Source organism: Agelaius tricolor, unplaced genomic scaffold, assembly GCF_023055355.1.
Source record: "Agelaius tricolor isolate 1412-34295 unplaced genomic scaffold, bAgeTri1.0.p SCAF_39, whole genome shotgun sequence".
Lineage (NCBI taxonomy): Eukaryota > Metazoa > Chordata > Aves > Passeriformes > Icteridae > Agelaius > Agelaius tricolor.
Window position 1 is genome coordinate 4,306,918 of NW_027269299.1, and position 9,778 is coordinate 4,316,695.

The following is a 9,778-nucleotide window of genomic DNA, read 5'->3' on the forward strand; positions in this document are numbered from 1 at the left end:
CTTATTGAAGGGTCTCAAGGGTATTTATGGACTAAGGGGTCTCTCTACGTCAGACAGGGGTTTGGCTATACTTTCTAGGGTTAGTATGGAGTGGAAAGTTACTGGCATGCATAGGTTAGGGGGGCTACACGTCTGGCTACATTCCAAGGGTGATCCTTATCTATGGGGAGGGGGGTAGAAGGATTCCTGTAATTTTCCGTTACAGCCCGAAATCTTCCGAACGCCTGTCCCTGGCCTACCACACTTCCCCCCCCCTCTTTCACAAATGAACGAGGTAGTCTTATACATAGGCACCAAAATGAGGTAGGAAGTTGAGATCTGACTAGGGAAAAGGGTCTTGGGAAACCTGAGTAAGTTTCTGCCAGGCAAGTCTCTCGTGACTGGCAGCGTTCCCTGTTGAATTCACAGGAATTGTGGCTGTCCCACGAACAGGATGCTAGCCCGTTCTAGGCGGGCCTGAACGAATGAGACTAGCTTGTTCAGCAGGCATGGCCCGAAGGTAATAGTTAAAAGCAGCATTGCCAATGGACCTATTAGGGTAGAAATTAGGGTAGTTAGCCATGGTGATTGATTGAACCAGGATTCGAACCAGTTCTGTTGGGCTTCCCTGTCTTTCTGTCTCTGAGCCAGTCTGTTTCGGAGTTCTGCCATGGAGTCTCTAACGACTCCTTATGGTCAGCATAGAAACAACATTCTTCTTTCAAGGCAGCACACAGGCCCCCTTGCTGCATGAACAGGAGATCCAGTCCTCGCCTGTTCTGCAGGACCACTTCTGAGAGCGAAGAGACTGACTTTTCTAGAAAGGAAATGGATTTCTCGATCCTCTGCAGGTCCTCATCGATGGTCATCTGCAGCTGGGACAGTCCTTGGTGTTGAGTTGCTAGGGCTGAGACACCTGTTGCCGTTCCAGCCGCCCCTAGGCCGAGCAGCATTGCGATAGTTATACCTGTTAATATTTCTCTCTTGTGGAGCCGGTTGTTATTTTCCAGAAGGTGGTACACCTCTTCGTTTGAGTGGTACAGGATCCTAGGGACGATCAGAACTTGAACACAAAAGTCGTTAGAGTTATTGAATTTGGCAAGAGACACGCAGGGACTTACTCCAGATCTCTGGCAAACCCACATCCCAGTGGATGGGACTACCCACTTATTATTCTTCTACACATCCCAGTCCCATGTGGATGGGACTACCCACTTATTATTCTTCCTGTCGGGCTCAACTACTTCGGTGCAGATGTCGCCTTTCCGCTTAGCTAGGGTTGCATTGCCGAAGCATCTGCCCTGACCTGTGACTTGACTCAGGGTAATTCCTTTGCGGGGTGTGTCCCATCTGCACTGGTAAGGGGCATCGGCTGTGGAATAGCTGAAGGGGGTATCTAAAGCGACTCCTTCGTAAAAGGGGGGTTTAACATCGTAACAAAGCCAGCAGGAGTCGGTTAGGTTAGGGTTAGATTCATTCAGGGATAAAAAGGTAGCTTCTAACATGCGAAGGATTGGGTTCGAGCCTGACCTGGCTGATTGGCCTATCTGGAAGGCTTCCTCATTGCCAGTCGGGACGTCGGTGACCCTTGTGGGTAGGGCTTTGGGGTAGGTCATGTTTCTCCCTTTCTGTGTGCTTTTGATCACTTTGTTGGGCCCAACTGCTCTGGGTGCTGACGGTTGGAGTCTGGTAATTCGCACATTCACCCACTTTCCTGACCCTTGAAGGACTACTGTCCATGCTTTGCCCACGGCCCAGCTAGGGTGATTCGGCTGCAAAACTGTCATGTTATAGTGAGTGCATTTCCAGAATTTGGGGACTTTATGTTGGTTTCGATAGAAACTTCCCTGGAGGAAGACGGGTGTTTTGCAACCTGTGGGTGCCCAGGTGAACTGTAGGAATCTGTCGGGCTCTTGTGGGTCCCACCCAGGTCCTGACGGCCTGGCGTCTGTAACTATTGTTTCGCAGCCCCAGTGTCCACAGTATCCCCACCCTGGGCGATTGCAATAACCTTTTCCTGGGTTTGAGGCTGGGCACCAGTAAGATAGGTACATGTGCGTGGCGTGTGAAGAATAGGGGTCTACCTTTTGTTGTTCTGGAAACAGGTCGGTGATGGGAAGCACGAAGGATGGGGCGTTCGGCGTGGTGATGACTCTGAGCACCTTGTCACCAGCAACATGTTGCATGACCCACCTGAAGGGCTGATGAGGGTAGTAGTCTGGGCTGGCTTGCCCTCCGGCGACAAGCCCCAATAGCATAATCACGCAGAAACATCGTGGTTGCTTGGGTCTCGCCCGTGTGGGTCTCTCAGGTGCTGTCTGGCGGCTCGGTGGGCTGTCACTTTCCTCTGGGAGGGGAACGTACGCATCCCGGGGACAGCCCACAAGCATGTACTGTAAATAGAAACTCACAGTTCTCATCAGTCTTGTCCCGCCCACTGTGAAGGTCGGGCTTGATTGACCTAAGTGGACACCACCTAATTTCGCCGTCCTTTTTGACAGCTGCATACCCTCGTCCCGTGAGCATCAACCTCCAGCCCTGTTCCCATTCACCTAGCTCATTTCTAATTGCAACCTGTGGGCCTTCCTCTAGCGCTCTGGTGGCCCAGTGTTTTTGGACGGGGCTGTTTGTTTCATCCCCCCTGGGAAATTGATTCAGTGCTAGCAAAGCGGTTGCTAGTATGCGTGCCTGATCTCCCGGGGGAATAGAATTGGCAAAACCCTCTGCTTTTGCCAACACCTCCAGCCTGGTTTTCAGGGTCTGATTCGCCCGCTCTACTATGGCCTGTCCGGTACTGTTATACGGGATACCCTGTACTAATGTGATGCCCCATTTCGAGGCGAATTCTTGCACTGGTTTGGAGGTGAAATTGGAACCGTTGTCAGTTTTTATCTGCTTGGGGATGCCAAGCCACGCCATGGCTGTCAGCCAGTGCTGAATTGTGGCTTTAGAGTTAGTTTTGGGGTGCTGTGTGGCCACGATCACTCCGCTGAAAGTGTCCACCGTCACGGCAAGCCACGCTCGGGGCTTCAGCAGTTGACACAAGGTGAAGTCTGACTGCCAGATTTGTGAAGGCTTGAGACCTCTCGGGTTGATCCCACTGGTCCATAGGGGTGACTTCTGGCAGTGAGGACAGGTGGCCACCACATGCCTTGCGTCCGCTGTTGAAATCCCGTATCTCTTCGCCAGGGCCTTGGCCCCGATATGGAGTGATTCATGCAGCTGACGAGCTTCCTGCAACGTCCATACGCCTTTTGCTGCGGCGTCCGCCTTGTCGTTGCCTGTCTGGAAGTAACCTTTGATTGGGTCGTGGCTGTTGGCGTGAATGATGGATACGGTGCCCTGTCGTGAAGAGAGCGCTTCTTCCAGCATTAGGGCTGCTGTAGATGTTGACACACCCGGTCCTGCCATGGCTAGGCAAAGCCTCGCTACGAATATAGAGTCTGTTACTATATTGAGGTGTTCATCTTTGAAAAGTCCGCACGCTAAGACCACTGCTGCTGCTTCCAGCTGCTGCACTGACAGTGTGGGGTCACATGCTTTGATGCAATGCCATTGCTCTCCTGCCTGCCACACTGCCGTTGCCGTAGAAGTCGTGGAGGAAGTGTCCGTGAAGACTGTTGGTCCTGGCTGCGGTCGGTCCTTGACCTTTGGCGGTATGTCTATGTCGATGATGGTCAGCAGCCGAGTCCAGGGCGGTTTTGCTGAGTAGGAGATTTCTCCTCCAAAGCCGGTGAGAGCAAGGGCTAGGTGCTCTGAAATTGCGGGTGACTCTGCAGACGGTTGCTTGCGAAAGGGAAGGTGTATTCTCGTTGGCTCAGTTCCTAGGTGTCTCAGGGTGAGTTTCCTGCCTTTCCTGATGAGGTTAGCGACGCATTCGACTCCTGGGGAGAATGCACGAGCAGGTCTCCCGAGGACCACCCATTGGATCGGCCGGGCCTTTTCAGAAGGCCCTTGTGCCAGTGCCCCCACTCTGCCCTTTGGCGTGAAGTGGACGTATAAGTCCAGGGGCATGGCCGGGTTCCACCTGGCCAGCGTGCCAGTGGACATTTGCTGATCGATGAAATCGAGGGAGCTCGCCGCTTGTGGTGTCAGCTCCTTGGGTTCCCAGGGGTGTTGTCCCTTCAGGAGGTCATATAAGGGGTCCATGACCTCGGGGGGGGATCAGGACGACATTGCGGACCCACTGCAGCGATCCCACCAGGCATTGCACATCGTGAAGTGTCCTGATATCCCGGTTGATCCTTACCTTGGGAGGAGTCACGTAGGAGCTTGTGATCCCCACTCCCAGGAAGGTCACGCAGGGTCCTCTCTTGACCTTTGTGCTTGCGATCTCGAAGCCTTTGGCCCGGAGGGTTTCTGTGATCGCAGACACCAGGTGGTCCACCTGGCTCGTCGATGGTGCAGCGACTAGGATGTCGTCCATGTATTGGATGATGGTTGCGGCAGGGTAGGAATGTCAGACTGGCATCAGTGCTCTGTCCACGGTGATCTGGCAGATAACAGGACTGTCCACTAGGCCCTGTGGAAGCACCCTCCATTGGAAACGGAGGTTAGGCCGATTACCGTTTGGAAACGCGACGGAAAAGGCAAAGCATTCTCTGTCGTCTGGATGCAGGGGTATCGAGAAGAAACAGTCTTTGATGTCCAGTACTGCGCACGGCTGTCCTTCAGGAATAGCTGAATTCATGGGTAGCAGTGTCTGGACTGGACCCATGGGTCGAATCGTCTTGTTCACTTCTCTCAGGTCGTGGACGAGACGATAACCCTCTCCGGACCTTTTGGGGATTACAAACACAGGGGTGTTCCATGGACTGGTGGAGGGTTCTATGTGACCCTTTTGCAGTTCACGGTTGACCAGTTCCAGCAAAGCTGCCACTCGAGGCTCTGACAAAGGCCACTGCTCCCTCCAAATAGGATCTGATGATTTCCAAGTCAATTTGATCGGCAGCTGAGGGTGTACAGCAGTGGCCCTCATGATAAATTTGTAATCTTGACTCCTAACATAGCAAGGACGTCCCTTCCTATTAGTGGTGGAGAGTTTTGCAAAATGTAGGGGTAAATTGCTACTGTCTGTTCTGGTCCCTTGTTTGTGTGAAGTGTTATAGCCACCAGCTGGGTGCTTTTCCACGCCCGGGTTTGTCCCCCCACCCCGTTCACTGGGGGGACTTCCTTAAACCGCCAATGTCTGGGCCAATGCGACTGGCGGAGAATTGTGCAGTCTGATCCCGTGTCTACCCAAAACTGAAGTCCTATGATGTGGGGGTCCTGGCTGCCATAGAGGCAGCATGTCCCCCTCACCCTCAGGGGTTCCTTCCCTATTTTCATGGCCAGGGCCACCCAGGGGTCCCGGTTTGGGGCGTCCCCTGCTGGTCCTATAGTGCTTGCGTGGCTTGTGATGATGGGGGGTGTGAGGGTACGGTTGGTGGTACTGCATAGCCCTGCCATTGTATTGCTGGCGGGGGTGCGATACTGACTGCCTCCTGTGGGAGCATAGGGTATGAAGGTCCCCTGCCCCACTGTGGGTTGGCATAGATGGGCCGTCTTGCATCCATAGCGGGAGGGGGCTGAATATGGCCCGCACGCCCCCCCCCTCTCCCGTTTCCCCGGGGCCGGGATCTACAGTCCCTAGTGAGGTGACCTTTCTTCCCACAGTTCCAGCAGATCCCTCTGGGGTGCTGTTGGGGCGGGGGTGTTGCCTGGGGAAGCTGTGCCGGCTGGGGGCAGTTAGCCGCGACATGACCTGACTGACCACATTTGAAGCAGGCCATCACACTGGTTAGGGTGTGTACGGTTGCCTGAAGTGGGGTCAGCTGCTCTTCCCTCACAACATGCTTAATCATGTCAGCCAGGCTGGCCCCGGCCGGTAGGGAACGCAATATATCTTTGGTTACGGTGTTACATTGCTGCCGAAGGCAGTCAGTTACCACTGGGCCTTTTGCGACAGCGGGTAAATTAGAAGAGTCCACCACAGCCTGAAGGCGGTCAACAAATTGTGTAAAGCCTTCCCTCTCCCCCTGTTTGATGGTCGACCATGGTGTCGGTCTGGCCACCACCCTGGATGCGGCTCGTATAGCTTCTCTGGCCGCCCGGGAAGTCGCCCTGACTTCCTCGATCCGAAGCTGCGCAGCTTGTTGCTGGGGTGTGGCTACTTCGTCGTGCTTCCCCAACAACCTAGATAAACTCGACCCGTGGAGTGGCTGCCCTTCCCCCGCCGTCTGAGCGAGCATGGTTGCACATTGGTCCGTCCATTCCTGTTTAAATATTATCAAACCCGCCCCATCAAAAAGCATACGGCTTATTTGCACTATATCGAAAGGGAGTAAATCATCATTGCTAAAAAGACCATCCACGAGAGTGGAAACCACCCCTGAGTTAATTCCTTTTTCTGAGATAGCTTTTACTATTGTCTGAACGTCTTTGGAATTAACGGGAGTATACGTTCTTTGCTGGTTCCCCTGGGGTCCCGTAATTCTCACCGGGAAGGCATGCACCGATGCTGCGGGTGCCCATTCCGCGCATTCGATTTTGATTTTACCCCAGTCGGTGAGTTCGTATTGGGGCTGGTTCCCGGTTGTGTTAAAAGTTTTAATTGGTTTCGTCCGAAACCGCATTGATTCTGTTTTCTCTGCTTCCGAGTCGCTGCTGGACTCGGTGGGCTCCGCAGAGTGATCTGGGGAGCTGTGGCTCCCTTCAGAGTCGGAAGTCAACTGCCAATGAACTTCCGGTCTCTGCTGCCGTTTTGTTCGGCTACGGCCCCGCTCCTCCCCTCGGGGGCGGTGCTGATGCCGCTGCCGGTGCCGCCCCCTGGGCTCGCCCTGCCTCCCGCAGGGAGGGATCTCTCCCATATATGGTGGCATCAGTGGGCGCGGCTCCCGAGTGAATGCCCGCCCTCTGTCGCACCCCCACGCATGCGCGTCTGCTGGGACCCACGGCTCTCGGCCGGGCATGGGCTCAGCGCTGGTTTCCCGCGCATGCGTGTTCGCGGCTGGCCGCGGTTCTGGGTTCTTCCCGCCGCGAGCCGGCGGGCTCCACCCCTCTTCCCGGCCACCCCCGCCATATTCAAACGGGTAGGGCGGCGGATCCCCTCCGCCGCTCGCCCGCACGCCAGCCCTCTCGATATTTCGGGCTTCTGCCGCCAACCCCTCCCAAAAGGACCGTGCGAGTCCCTCCGCTTCTTGTGCTAAGTCGGCTATCGGCGGGGAAGGGTTGGGCGAGGGGTCCGCGGGCACCCCGGGGGGCTCCGGAGGTGGTGTGGGCCCCGGCGGGTCCCCCAAAGGGGTCAGGGGGTCCCCCGGGGGCTCCGAGAGCTCCGGGGGCTTTGGGCTCGAGGAGGGATGGGATGTGCCCGGCCCCCGCGTTTCCCCGTTTTCAATCGGGTCGCCACTGGGGGGGGGGGTTCGCGTTATCGCCCCCTCCCCCAGCTGTGGCGTCATTAACAGACAGGAGTGCGCAGCGTTCCACGTCTCCCGTTCTTCTAATGCTTTGCGTAGGGCGGCTTCTGCCTTCCCCCACGCTTTCAGGCTTTTGCTGCTGCCTGTGGCTTTTGTGTCCTCTGCTAGCGCGACAGTACATTTCTGCCACACTTCAGAGTGCAATATATCTATGGGTCGACTAATAACCCCAAGCTCTAAGAGTCTCGTCAATGCGAGATTAAAATTCCTGAGCTCACATTTGATTCCCCATTGCATATGTATCAAACTTACGACCTTCGCTATCGCTTCCATACGAATCGCGGGTCCTGGGGCGTCCCCCTTCTTCGCTATGGCCGTTCCGGCGTTGAGTGCTGTCCCCTGGCCAGGAGTACCCCCGTCGCCCGGACTCGTCGCTTCGTCCCGGGTTTCAGCACCACTATGTTGCCTTCTTGTGAAGGCCGCGACGACCTGGTATCGGGGTCCAGCACTGCGATCTCCTCCGTGGGATCCCTTGTGGCCAATAACGGACGCTAACACCAATGTGGTGGACGGTTAAAGGCGTTTATTGAGGGGTCTTAAGGGTATTTATGGACTAAGAGGTCTCTCTACGTCAGACAGGGGTTTGGCTATACTTTCTAGGGTTAGTATGGAGTGGAAAGTTACTGGCATGCATAGGTTAGGGGGGCTACACGTCTGGCTACATTCCAAGGGTGATCCTTATCTATGGGGAGGGGGGTAGAAGGATTCCTGTAATTTTCCGTTACAGCCCGAAATCTTCCGAACGCCTGTCCCTAGTCTACCACAGACAAGGAGCCTGTGTTTGTCAGGGACCAAAGTTGTGTCTAAGGCCCTGCCATATTTGGTCCCCTGTTGTGCACATCAACGAGATAATGAATAAAACCAGGTTCAAAAACGCTCCTGGAAAGGCAAGATCCTGATTTTAGCTTTTCCCACCTCCATGTTTCAGGAATTCATGGGTCTGCTGGATAGGGAATGTTCATCCCAAATTTTCTGCCCACTTCTCTAGGAACACTCTAATGACAGTGGTGATGTGGTGATTCAGTCTTCTGAGGTTTTTTGGGATATTTTTTGGGGATTTCAGGGGGCTGGGATCCAAGGAGAGAGCAGGACACAATCCAGATCCAGAAAATCCCATATAGCACTGGAAATGAGGAGAACTCGGTGGAAACAAGCACAAAGGAACTGGGGAAAAAAAGAGTTTTTTAGAAGGAAAAATGGGGAAAAAGAAGGATAAAATTCCAAATGAATCCACTTGTGAAGAATAACCTGGAGGCGCAATAGGATAAATTCCAACACAACAGGTTACCAGGGCCTGGGAGGGCCCAAGTTTTTTTATTTTATTCAGGAACGTTTTAGAGGTTTTTTTAAATGTTACTGGATTTTTTTCAAAGAGAATCCTACTTTTCCTTTTTGACTGGACTGGAAGTTGCCTCCTGTTCATGCTGTGCTGGTTTTGCCCATCTTCATTCCTGAATTAAAAATTAAAAAATAAAAAAACAGGAAAAGGATTTCAAAAAAGGAGAAATTTTAATATTAATAAGAATAATATTAATAACAATAAAGTAGTAATAACAATTGTAATAAATAAGTTTTGAGATTCTGAATATTTCTTCTTTGTAGATTTTTTGGGAAATGAAAGTTTAGTGTTTTATTTTACAATTCAAAAAACTTTATTTTGCTATGTGTTATCCTGGAGATAAAAACTGCTTTGGTTTCATGGGTTGTTTGGTTTCTTCCCTTGAGTTGCTGGGAATTTTTAGGGTTGAAAATTAAAAGATGTTGAAAATTTTAAAAAAGGGTGGAGAGAAAGAAAAAAAAGGGGAAAGCAGGGAGAAAAGTAAAAAACAAGGGAAATTCTCTTAAAAATATAAAAAGCAAGCAAAGTATGAACAGTTACACTTTGTTTCCAATGTGCGCCTGAGTGCCTTGATTTTTCCATGTTTTTTGGTGCAGTCCTGAGTTGTAGAGTTCTCGGGACAGGATGCTGAGCTTGGTGGAGATTGTGGAGCTGCCGGAGCCATTCCCAGTTTTCCTTCCCACCTGTAGTATCCAATGCCATCACACATGTGTCCATTTTGGAGCACCAAAGGTGCCATTTTTATAAATTCCCAATGCCCAGAATGACATGATTCCATGGGAATTTGTGAGGGGAACAGGAGGATTCCAAATTCCCCATGCCCGGAATGCTGTTATTCCATGGATTGCCAGTGTTGATGGGAAGTTGTGAGGGGAAGCAAATGACTCTAAACTCCCAACCCCTAGAATGCTGTTATTCCATGGTATTCCAGTGTTGCCACCAAATGCAACCCTGGACCATCAAATCCAAATTTTGACCAATAAGTCCAACTGTTCACCACCAAATC

General features: G+C 52.6%; 1 long non-coding RNA gene across 1 annotated transcript in view; it reads left to right on the plus strand.

The window, feature by feature from the left end:
• The window catches only part of LOC139603485 (uncharacterized), a 117,701-nt gene extending 108,403 nt beyond the window's left edge, over nt 1–9,298 (plus strand). The window contains exon 2 of the long non-coding RNA XR_011683694.1: nt 8,614–9,298. This is a non-coding gene — a long non-coding RNA (uncharacterized lncRNA). The remainder of the gene's footprint in view (nt 1–8,613) is intronic.
• The last annotated feature ends 480 nt before the right edge of the window (nt 9,299–9,778 follow it).